The sequence below is a fragment of the Malania oleifera genome, chromosome 1 (assembly GCF_029873635.1).
Source record: "Malania oleifera isolate guangnan ecotype guangnan chromosome 1, ASM2987363v1, whole genome shotgun sequence".
Taxonomy (NCBI): Eukaryota; Viridiplantae; Streptophyta; class Magnoliopsida; order Santalales; family Ximeniaceae; genus Malania; species Malania oleifera.
Genome location: NC_080417.1, coordinates 117348549 through 117359521, shown reverse-complemented (window position 1 = coordinate 117359521; position 10973 = coordinate 117348549). Strand labels below are relative to the sequence as shown.

The following is a 10973-nucleotide window of genomic DNA, read 5'->3' as shown; positions in this document are numbered from 1 at the left end:
TGGTGGGTCCCTAAGCATGGCAGAAACAAAACTCTGAGGCTTTATGCTAGAGTTGGGATTTCTAAGGCTTAATACATGAAGTTAAGCTTTAATTCTAAATGATAGGGCTCCTAGTTTGATTCTACATAACCACACAGCCAACAGAACCCTTACCCTTGCCCATTACAGACATTGAATGGACAAAGTACATACTATGAAATGCTTCATGCGCCCATCACGAGACTCATGTCTCTTAAAGACTAACACTACTTCATTTCAAACTAATCCTAAAAAGGGTACAACTTGGGTGGAGAGCTCATGGCATGCGTATAAGAAAAGGCTTAGATAAACCCAAAACCTTCTATTCATAGCAATTAAACACATAATATGCAATTTTTTATTCACATATCATGACACAATAAACAATCATAACCACATAGAATGTAGTTGTTCATTCACACACCATGACACAATAAGCAACCATAAAAGCATAATGTGCAGTTGTTTGTTCACACAATAGAATAATCATAGAAAGGAATCGATGAGTCTTGATCAATTAAATTTAAGAGGAAGTCATAAGCTAATCTTTGAACTGACTTTCTAAGTTCGTAGTAGAATTGTCAAACTGTTGTAACGTCCCAGAAAGTCAACCTCCTAATTGAAGGACACACCTTGAGCTATCTCAACACGAATGACAAATTTTAGGCATGATGGTTTTCTTGATTTATTTTTGGAGTAACCACTAACCTACATTGTTCTTTGGTGCAGTTAGAACACCTAATTTCATGATTTAATATGCATTACCAATTAAATATTAAAAGTTTAATCATGCAAAGGAGAATGCACATTACAAAAAAAATGATTTTTGGTAGCAATTGTATGATTGCCCGGTAAATAACATCTTAAACCATGTCTATGATGCCCAAAAAAACAATTTTCGCCATTAAGTTATCCTTTAGGGGCGATAATTTTGAATTGCCATTAGAAATCGCCACTAAAACTTGTTATTTTTATTTCTTTGGAGATTGTCGACCCCTTTTAGTTTCCCTCTCAAAATAAAAGACAAGTGCCCTAACTCTATTTCTCCTCGCGCAAAACCCCTCTAAATGAAAAACGGTCCTGACTCTGCCCTTCAGATGACGCCATTGCTGCTCCAGTCGGTGACACCACTGCTGCTCCTCCGGGTGGCGCCGACGCTGCTCTTGCCATCAAAGCCCACGCTCCTCTTGCCTTATTTCTAGTAATCTCTTCCCCTTAATAGTAGAATTTTAGTTACTTTGATAATTTCTAGGGATTTAGTTTAAAGGAATTAAAGGATGAAAACACTATGTCTTCCTCTGTCTTCATTTTTCTCTCTCTAGGCCATATAATTTCTCTCTAGGTATGGTGATCAAAACACGAAGTCAGAATCCGTGTTTTGCTCCCATTTCACACGCACTCTGTCACAAATTATCGGAATTGTTGAGAAACAATTGGTGGTCTAAACCTATGGAATTTCCTCCAAATTGTTTGTGTGGCCTCTCTCTCATGAACTATAATTGGGGGTGGAGTGCTATTGCGTGTATCCAAATATTGCTGCAATTTATTGATCCATGGTTAATCTATGTTTACTCATTTCAAAGCAAAAATTGTTTCCTCCCTTGATGTCCTTGTTTGATTCGTGACTGTTCCCAGGTACTTCGTCAACCCCTTCCCCTTATTTTCCATTGGTTTTGGGCTCTTGAATGCTATTTTACGTGCCACCTCTTCTACTGTACTAGTGTTACCACTTTACTACTATCCAAGAACATTTTTCCTTAAGCTTTCTTTTCTGTTTCATTTGTTTATTCAAGGTACCCCATCCATGTCAAATGGCACGTGTATCTTCATTGTTATGTTTTGTGTTTTTTTAAGCATAGTTCTTTCTCAATTAAAACATTCTTACCTGTTTTATTTCATTCCTTTGAGTAAATGTAATTTTCTAATAATCTTTCAGCCATCAATGAAACTAAAACAATTATTTTCCCCCCACTTGAACTGCTGATTTAAATGGTCTAACTATAATAATTTCACAGAAAATACTTGAGTAATTGGGGCTACTAAACATTGACCCACATGCTAATTTTAGGTTGGAACTCAGTTTTTTCATGGTTCTATGATTAGATTAATTGAATTTGGATGAGTATACGCATTTCTCACTAAACTACAACAATTTTAGGGTAGGTGAATGTGGATATTGACATGCACATCTGACTAAATAATACAAATTTAGAATAGATGAAGTCTCTAACTTGAGTGATTGGGGCAGCTGAACATTGATCCACATGCTGATTTTACGTTGGGAACTTGGTTTTTTTTGTTTTTTTTAATTATTAGATTGGCTAAATCTGGATGACAACACGTATCTCTGACTAAACTACAAAAATTTTAGGGATGGATTCTTGGATCTCTCTTTGCTCAGCTCACTGGGAAGGAATCGGGTAAAATCTTCTTCATTCATTCTCTTCTGTTTGATTGCTGCATTTTATATTCTCCCTATTTAACTTGTCATTTTGTTCTTTCCAAAGTTAAAATTGTGTACTGCAAGGCCATGCAGAAACCAGGGATTTTTATGCTTTTTCCATTGTTTTGTTGATTCATGTTAATAGAGTATTATCTTGTTTCGAATTCCCCCTGTTCACACTCTTGAATCTTTTTCACTACTTCTGTTCCTGGTAATTTTTTTTTAAAAAATTTCATCTCCCAAGTTGGTCACGTACACTTGCATTTCTTTTCCTTAGATCCTGAATTTATTCAGTGCCTTAAATGGGTAAGGCAGTCGCCTTACTACTGCTTATAGGAGCTTACAAAGGAGAAGCTCTTCTATAATATTCAAGCCTATTTTTCCCCCCTCACATGCTTCAAACATGAAGTCCAAATCCAACAAGGCTCTTTTCTCCAACTATTTTAACTGGCATGATCAATGGAATTTAACACTATTGCAATCCCCTGTGATTATTCCCAGCATAACATCAACTAATGCCGCACAATATTTCCCTTTCTTTTTGTAAGAAAATTCTAACTTCTTCCAAGCTCAATGCATCTCCTTTTATTTTATTTTATTTTATTTTTTCAAATTCCAATAATTCCCTTCTCGCTGCATTGCATGGATGGGCCTCTAGTGTTTTCTGAAATTTTAGTTACTTCAAATTAGAATGTTCTCTATAAAGTGCTGGGACTGTTTCTTCTGATTTTCCAGTGATTTTTTTTTTGCTTATGTGAGAATGTGTGTGTGTATAATTACATGTTCTAAAGTTTTAGTTAATAGTCAGACAGTTCTCCAAAAATTATTGTGATGTTGTTATTGCTATGTTGGGGCTACGTCAAATGATCTTCTGGTGATTTTTTGTTTATATGAGTGTGTGTGTGTGTGTGTTTGCGATTATGTATTCTGAAATTCTAGTTACTAATCAAAGGGTTCTCTAAGAATTTATGGTGATGTTGTTATTGCTGTATTGGATGATCTTTATGTTGCGTTTTGGACATTGAATTTGAATTTGGATGGATTCGAATAAATTTTAGTACAATTTTATATTACATCTTATCTAAATCCAATATAAATCCAAATCCAAGACCTCTCCAAACATAGGGTTAAGTTTTTTTCTTTTGCTTATATGAGTGTCAATGTGTGTGATTATAATTTTGAAATTTTAGTTAATAATAAGGGAGTCCTCTAAAATTTATCATGATATTATTGCCGTGCTGGGACTGTATTTGCTGATCTTCAAGTGATTTTTTGTTTATATGAGTGTCTATATGTGTGTATATTATGAAATTTTAGTTAACAATTACTGAATCCTCTAAAATTTTATTGTGTTTTGTGTGTAGAGAAGTGACGGGTTTTTTGGATATATCTCTTGATGGATTTTAGCTGTGAAAAAAATTATGCATAAAAGTGTAAGTTTAACATAAACATGATTTAATCATTGGATTTTCGAAACTCATAATATTATACAACAAACAACAAACTCATACCTTGATCCATGCTTCCAAGTGAATATCCTTAGGCTGTGTTTCTATCTCACAACCTTACGTTTCCTTGTGCTTTTCTTAATTTGATGGAAAAGGAGCACAAGCTTCTTAGGATGAGATAGGACCATCCCCAACTACCTTTATATACTAACCACTTCCATCAAGTGATTAATTAACATTCATAACTTTTCATAACTATGACTCCTCAAATTCCGAGAAGTCATTATTATAAATAGACTCTTCATATTTGGGAAACCAATATTATTATAACATTATTATATTTAAAAACCTTTCATATCATGTAAATAAATATAATCATAATTTAAAACCTTTCATATTTCTTAAATGAATATAATCATAATTTTATTTGAGGCAATTTATTTATGTCTTACATTCTCTCACTTTGCTCAAGTGAAATTACTGAACATAGTTGATCATAATGCGCATACATTAGTTATCATTAATATGTAGTAAACTTGTAAGAGTCATGACGGTTCCATATCATATTTATTAACATAGTTCCTTCCATGCATTACAATACAAGTTTCACTACATTTAATGATTTTTAGTTGAGAGACATACATTAGGTCCAACTTTAATCCTGTTATCATTATTCCATAACAATTATATATACAAAATGGAAAACAGAAATAACAGAAACATTTTCATTATCGAGCTCAAATATCAATTGAACAACATACATTAAGATTCAATAATGCCCATCTTTTCAACATGACCAATAAATGTTTTGGGCGGCAATCCTTTCGTCAAAGGATCTGCTATCATACAATTGGTGCTAATATGTTCAATTGACACTTTTTGTTTCTGTACGTCTTCTTTAACAACAAAGTATTTCAATTCCATATGCTTAACACCCTTGGAATACTTATCATTTTTAGAGAAGAAGACAACCGCGGAATTTTCACAATAAATTTTTAGCAGCTTGGTGATACTGTCGACTATTCCAAGTCTTGAAATGAAATTCCGCAACTAATTAGCCTGAACTGTAGCCTCAAAGCAAGCTACAAATTTAGCTTCCATAGTGGATGCAACAATTATTGATTACTTCGCACTCTTCCATGAAATTGCTCCTCCGGCTAGCAAGTATACATAGTCAAATGTGGACTTTCTTGTATCCACACACCCAGCAAAATCAGAATCTAAATATCCAATCACCTCAAGATGATCAGACCTTTGATACATAAGCTTGTAATCTTTCGTTCCTTGCAAGTATCTTAGAACTTTCTTTGCAGCCTTCCAGTGAATCATTCCTGGATTACTTTGATATTTTCGAGTATTCAAACTGCAAAGCTAATGTCAGGCCTTGTGCACGTTTGAGCGTACATCAAGCTCCCAACAACATATGCATAAGGTACATCTTTCATTTGCCTCCGTTCCTGATCATTATTAGGACATTCCATGAGACTGAACTTGTCTCCTTTCTGAATTGGAACGGGTGATACTAAGCATTTTTTTATGTTAAATCTCTCTAAAACTTTATTTATATAACCTTTCTGAGACAAACCAACCAGTCCTTGGGACCGATCTCGAAATATTTCTATTTCGATCACATACTTTGCCTCTCCCATATCTTTCATTTCAAAGTTTTTAGAGAGAAATTCTTTAGTCTCATGTAATAGACCAAGATCATTAGTTGCAAGAAAAATGTCATCAAAATACAGAATTAGGAACATAAACTTACTCCCACTAATCTTCAGATATATACACTGTATCAACAATGTTTTCTTTAAATCTAAGGGAACCAAGGGTATTATTAAACTTAAGATACCATTGTCGGGAAGCTTGTTTAAGTCCGTATATTGACTTCTTAAGTTTACACACCAAATTTTCTTTTCTGTAAAACCCAATGGTTGATCCATATAAACATCTTCATCCAAATTCCCATTTAGAAAGACAGTTTTCACATCCATTTGATATAACTCTAAATCGTAATGAGCTACTAAAGCCATAATGATTATGAAAGAATCTTTCTTAGAGACCGGTGAAAAGGTCTCTTTATAATCAATACCATCTTTTTGAGTAAAGCCTTTAGCAATAAGTTTGGCCTTGTAACGTTCAAGGTTACCACGAGAGTCTCGTTTGGTTTTAAAAACATATTTACATCCAACTCTCTTGCAACCTTCTGACAATTTTACAAGATCCCAGACTTCATTTTGTTCCATAGACTTTAACTCTTCTTTCATGGCATCATTCATTTATCAGAATTATCACAACCAATGGCCTGTGAAAATAAAATTGGATCATATTCAATTCCTAAGTCAAAATCTGACTCTTGAAGATAAACCACATAATCATCCGAGATAGCAGATCTCTTTTTTCTCTTTGAGATCGCCTTAACGCATCCTCTTGTGGTTTTTCTATAATAGGTTTACTTTGAATAGTGGGAGTTGTAATTTCCTTAATTTCCACATTTAATGGAACCATACTCCCACTAGTTTCATCATTCTCAATGAATCTAGCATTTCCAGTTTCAACTATTCTTGTGGCATGATTAGGATCGTAAAATATATACCCTTTCGATTTTTCTGGATAACCAATGAAATTACCACTGATTGTTCTTGCATCCAACTTATTTTCTTGTGGATTTTAAACTTTAATTTTTGCCTGACAACCCCAAACATGCAGGTGTCGCAAACTTGGTTTCCTGTCAGTCCAAAGCTCAAATGGTGTCTTTGGAATTGCTTTACTAGGAACACGGTTTAATACATTCATGGCTGTTTTTAAAGCATACATCCACAATGAATTGGGTAAAGACTTTCTACTTATCATGCTCCTAACCATATCCATCAAAGTCCTATTATGCATTTCTAATACGCCATTCTATTCTGGTGTACCTGGCATTGTGTATTGAGCACAAATACCACATTTTTCAAGGAATTTAGCAAATGGACTAGGTAGTTGTCCAATTTCGTTATACTTCCCATAATATTCACCTCCTCTATTAGATCTAACAATCTTCACCATTCTGTCTAATTGCCTTTCAACTTCATTTACATAAATTTCTAAAGCGTTTACCGCTTGAGATTTATCATGTAGCAAGTAGACATATCCGTAACGTGAAAAATCATCGATAAAGGTGATGAAATATTTATCATAACTGAAGGTATTTACGTCAAAGGGTCCACATATATCAGTGTGTATAATTTCTAGAAGCTGAGTGCTCCTTGTGGCTCTTTTCTTTGTGTGCCTTGTCTACTTTCCTTTAATACAATCTATACAAATGTCAAAGTCAGTGAAATCCAAATTTGGAAGTATTTCACTCTTTACTAATCTTTCCAGTCTTTCTTTGGAAATATGACCTAACCGTTTACGCCACAAGTAAGCAGATCGTTCATTCACTAAACTTTGTATAGTGCCAATACTATGATGCGAGGTTAAAAGTGTTTCAGCATAATGATTATCAAGTTTTAACTTATATAATCCATCACAAAGCATACCACAACCAACCATACAAGTATCCTTAAATAAGCTGAAAAAACCTTTATTAAAATTACAAGTATACCCAGAAACATCCAATTTAGATAATGAAACTAAATTCCTAGAAATACTAGGAACATAAAAGTCTCATATAAATCCAAACAATAACCAGTGTCTAGGATTAAACGATAAGTCCCGACAGTTTCAACTGACACTTTTATTTTGTTCCCTATGAAGATAAACTTCTCATTTGGGTTTATGTTATGGATTGTAAGAAAATCCCTGCATCATATTAGAAACATGAGTTGTACATCTAGAATCAATCCACCAAGTATTATGAGGAACTTAAGCTAAATTTGATTCGAAACATACATAAGCACTAGGCTTACCCTTCCTTCCGAACCAAACTTTCCGTTTCAAGCAGTACTTCTGGTAATGTCCAGATTTTCCATAGAAACGACATTTGTCCTTACTTGATACCTTCTTCTGGATATGAGAAGAGGATTCATTATCCTTTAAAGATCCTTTCCCCGTTCCATGCTTCTTTGCTTTATTTTTAGCTTCTTGATTCTTCACATAATGAATAGATTGAATTCCTTTATTGTTCAGTCATGTTTCTTCTTGAACTAGCATATTGTGCAACTCATGCACATTTCATTTATCTTTCATGGTGTTATAGTTCATTTGAAATGGTTCATACTCAGTTGGTAATGAGTTCAAAATGAACTGAACAAGAAAATTTTCATTCACGTCAATTCCCAAAATCTTAAGTTTTGCTGCAATATTTGTCATTTCAACAATATGCTCATGCATAGTACGTGAACCATCAAACTTCATGGTGGTTAACGTACCCATTAATGTCCCAGCAAGAGACTTATCTGCTGTTTGGGAACGCTCTCCCATAAACTTTAAAAACTCTTTAGCACTTTCAGTTTTGGGAATAGTTATCTTGATGTTATTTGCAACACTCATTTGCATAAACATCAAACTTAACCTATTTGATCTTTCCCAATTATTGTAATAGGTTATTTCTTCAACATTGCTAGAATCAGTAATACCAGCAGGCTGATCACTTAAGAGTGCTAAATTAAGATCCAATACACTGAGGTGAAATTGAACTTGTTCACTCCAATCAGCAAAATTTAATCCATTAAACATTGGAACAGATGAAGCATGCAAGTGTAACGATCCAGGTACAGGTACTGCAAAAATTAACCATACTTAATGCTTTGAATGAAACATTTATAAGATCACAAACATAAATATATTAATGTTTTCCTTTGGGAAAAACACTAATGTAAAGAGCTTTGAAATGATGCCAATTAAATTTTTAATTTTAACATTACTTTGGTAACTCATTATAAATATCTATTTTCTTTGGATAAATAGATAAAATAATAATAATAATATTACCAAAACATTATCCTTATATTATAAGAACAATTAATCAACCTTTGGGTGATTCTTGATATCTTATAATAATTTAATATCATTCTAGCATTAAATATATAAGTACTTTACTTAATGATTTATCACTTTGGTGATTAAAATCAAAATACCTTATAACATTAAAATGTTAAAATATTGTGAGTAACGTTAACATGTTAAAATACTTATATAGACTCATATTAGCATGTATTAACATTTTATATATTTACTATCAGATCAAACATTTTGCGCCATCATAATTTTTTTTTTTTTTTTTTAAGAAGTATCATGGTAGAACAGAATTAAACACAATGCACATAAAATAAATTTGGAGACGTGCTGCATTGTGAAATTTTATTAACCAATGCCTTGACTTATAGACTAAAGTTTAACGAAACATGAACCTTTAATCATAATAAAAAAATCATGAGTTTCTAAAACCTAAGCTCTGATACTATATGTAAGTTTACCATAAACATGATTTAATCATTGGATCTTTGAAACTCATAATTTTATACAACAAACAACAAACTCATATCTTGATCCATGCTTCCAAGTGAATATCCTTGGGCTATGTTTTTATCTCTCAACCTTACGTTTCCTTGTGTTTTTTTTTTTTAATTTGATGGAAAAGTAGTACAAGTTTCCTAGGATGAGATAGGACCAACCCCAACCACCTTTATATACTAATCACTTCCATCAAGTGATTAATTAACATTCATAATTTATCATAATTATGACTCCTCAAATTCCGAGAAGTCATTAGAAGTCATTATTGTAAATAGACTCTTAAATTTGGGAAACCAATATTATTATAACATTATTATATTTAAAAACCTTTCATATCATGTAAATAAATATAATCATAATTTAAAACCTTTTATATTACTTAAATAAATATAATCATAATTTTATTTGAGGCAATTTATTTATGTCTTACAAAAAGTCCTTCAAGATTACAATAATCCCATGCTCTTTTTACCACTTCCAGGAACTAGGAAATCAGGTTTCTTAGTCAACAATATGTTGATTATAAGAACTGAAATTGTGAAGATTTAAGCACTAAGTTTCAACTTGTTTTTTGATTTCTAGGCTAACATGCTTGAGAAAAAACTTGCATTTTGAAACTCATGTTGGTTGCTATTTGTTTAATCAATTTTTTACTGAGCCTCAACTTCCTGTTTATTTTTCATGATGAAACTGAAAAAAAAAAAGGAAAGAAAGAAGGAAAAACTAGTTATTAAATTCCACTTTCTTCTAAGTTGCTTCCAAATGCACAATTGAGCACTTATATTTGGTCCGATTGTTGTATTAAGAGCCAAGAGCAGATATGATAAGGGTGTTTGACATTAAAGCAAGGGCTGGCCAAGACCATGTTATTTGGATTGAGCACTTATCTTCAATCCAATTGTTGTATTTATGAATTTAGTAATTGACAATTTGTAGCTAATTGATGTTGTTATGGTGTTAGTAGTTAATCACTTTGGAATTTCAAACTTATAAATAGGGAAAAATTAATAGATGTATACATGGTTGAAGGAATAATTGAATTGGCATTCATTGTCTTCATTTTCTTAGCTTCTTTCTTCCTTGTTCTCCTACTTGTCTCATTTTTACTCGTGTTTTCATTTTTCCCTTTTTTCGGTCATAGCTTATGATCAATTGGTGGTTTAGCGTGTGATTCTTGGATTTAATGATCAAAAAGAAATTATAGTTTATTAGTTGGAAATGACTTTTTTGTTGAACTTATGAATGTATTAGACAAATGCTTTGACTAGAAACTTGTCTTTTTATGTATTTCTTCTTTGAAAGTAATGTGTTGCAAGACAATTGTATAACTTTTTGAATCTTAAATATGATTGGTTATTGTGCTATTACAATCAATTTCAATAAAAATCATTTGCTTGTGGATATTTATTTCGAATATCATTTGACAATCATATTAATAGCAATTATTTTCATATATATATATATATATATATATATATATATTATTTTTTTTTTTTTGTGTGGTGACGAAAAGTCATATATGATTGTAACAAGTCGTTGACTTTGCTACCTTTAGCAGCAATTCTAATTGCCGCTAAGATATCTTGTGGAGATTTTTAGTGGTGATTCAAATTATTATTACAAGAGAT

At 32.4% G+C, this 10973-nt stretch overlaps 1 long non-coding RNA gene across 1 annotated transcript; it reads left to right on the top strand.

The window, feature by feature from the left end:
* The first annotated feature begins 1047 nt into the window (after window positions 1-1047).
* Window positions 1048-10399, top strand: LOC131152276 (uncharacterized). Its single transcript, XR_009135913.1, has 3 exons — window positions 1048-1219; window positions 2390-2438; window positions 10152-10399. It is a non-coding gene; the product is annotated as an uncharacterized LOC131152276 (long non-coding RNA).
* Window positions 10400-10973: the final 574 nt, after the last annotated feature.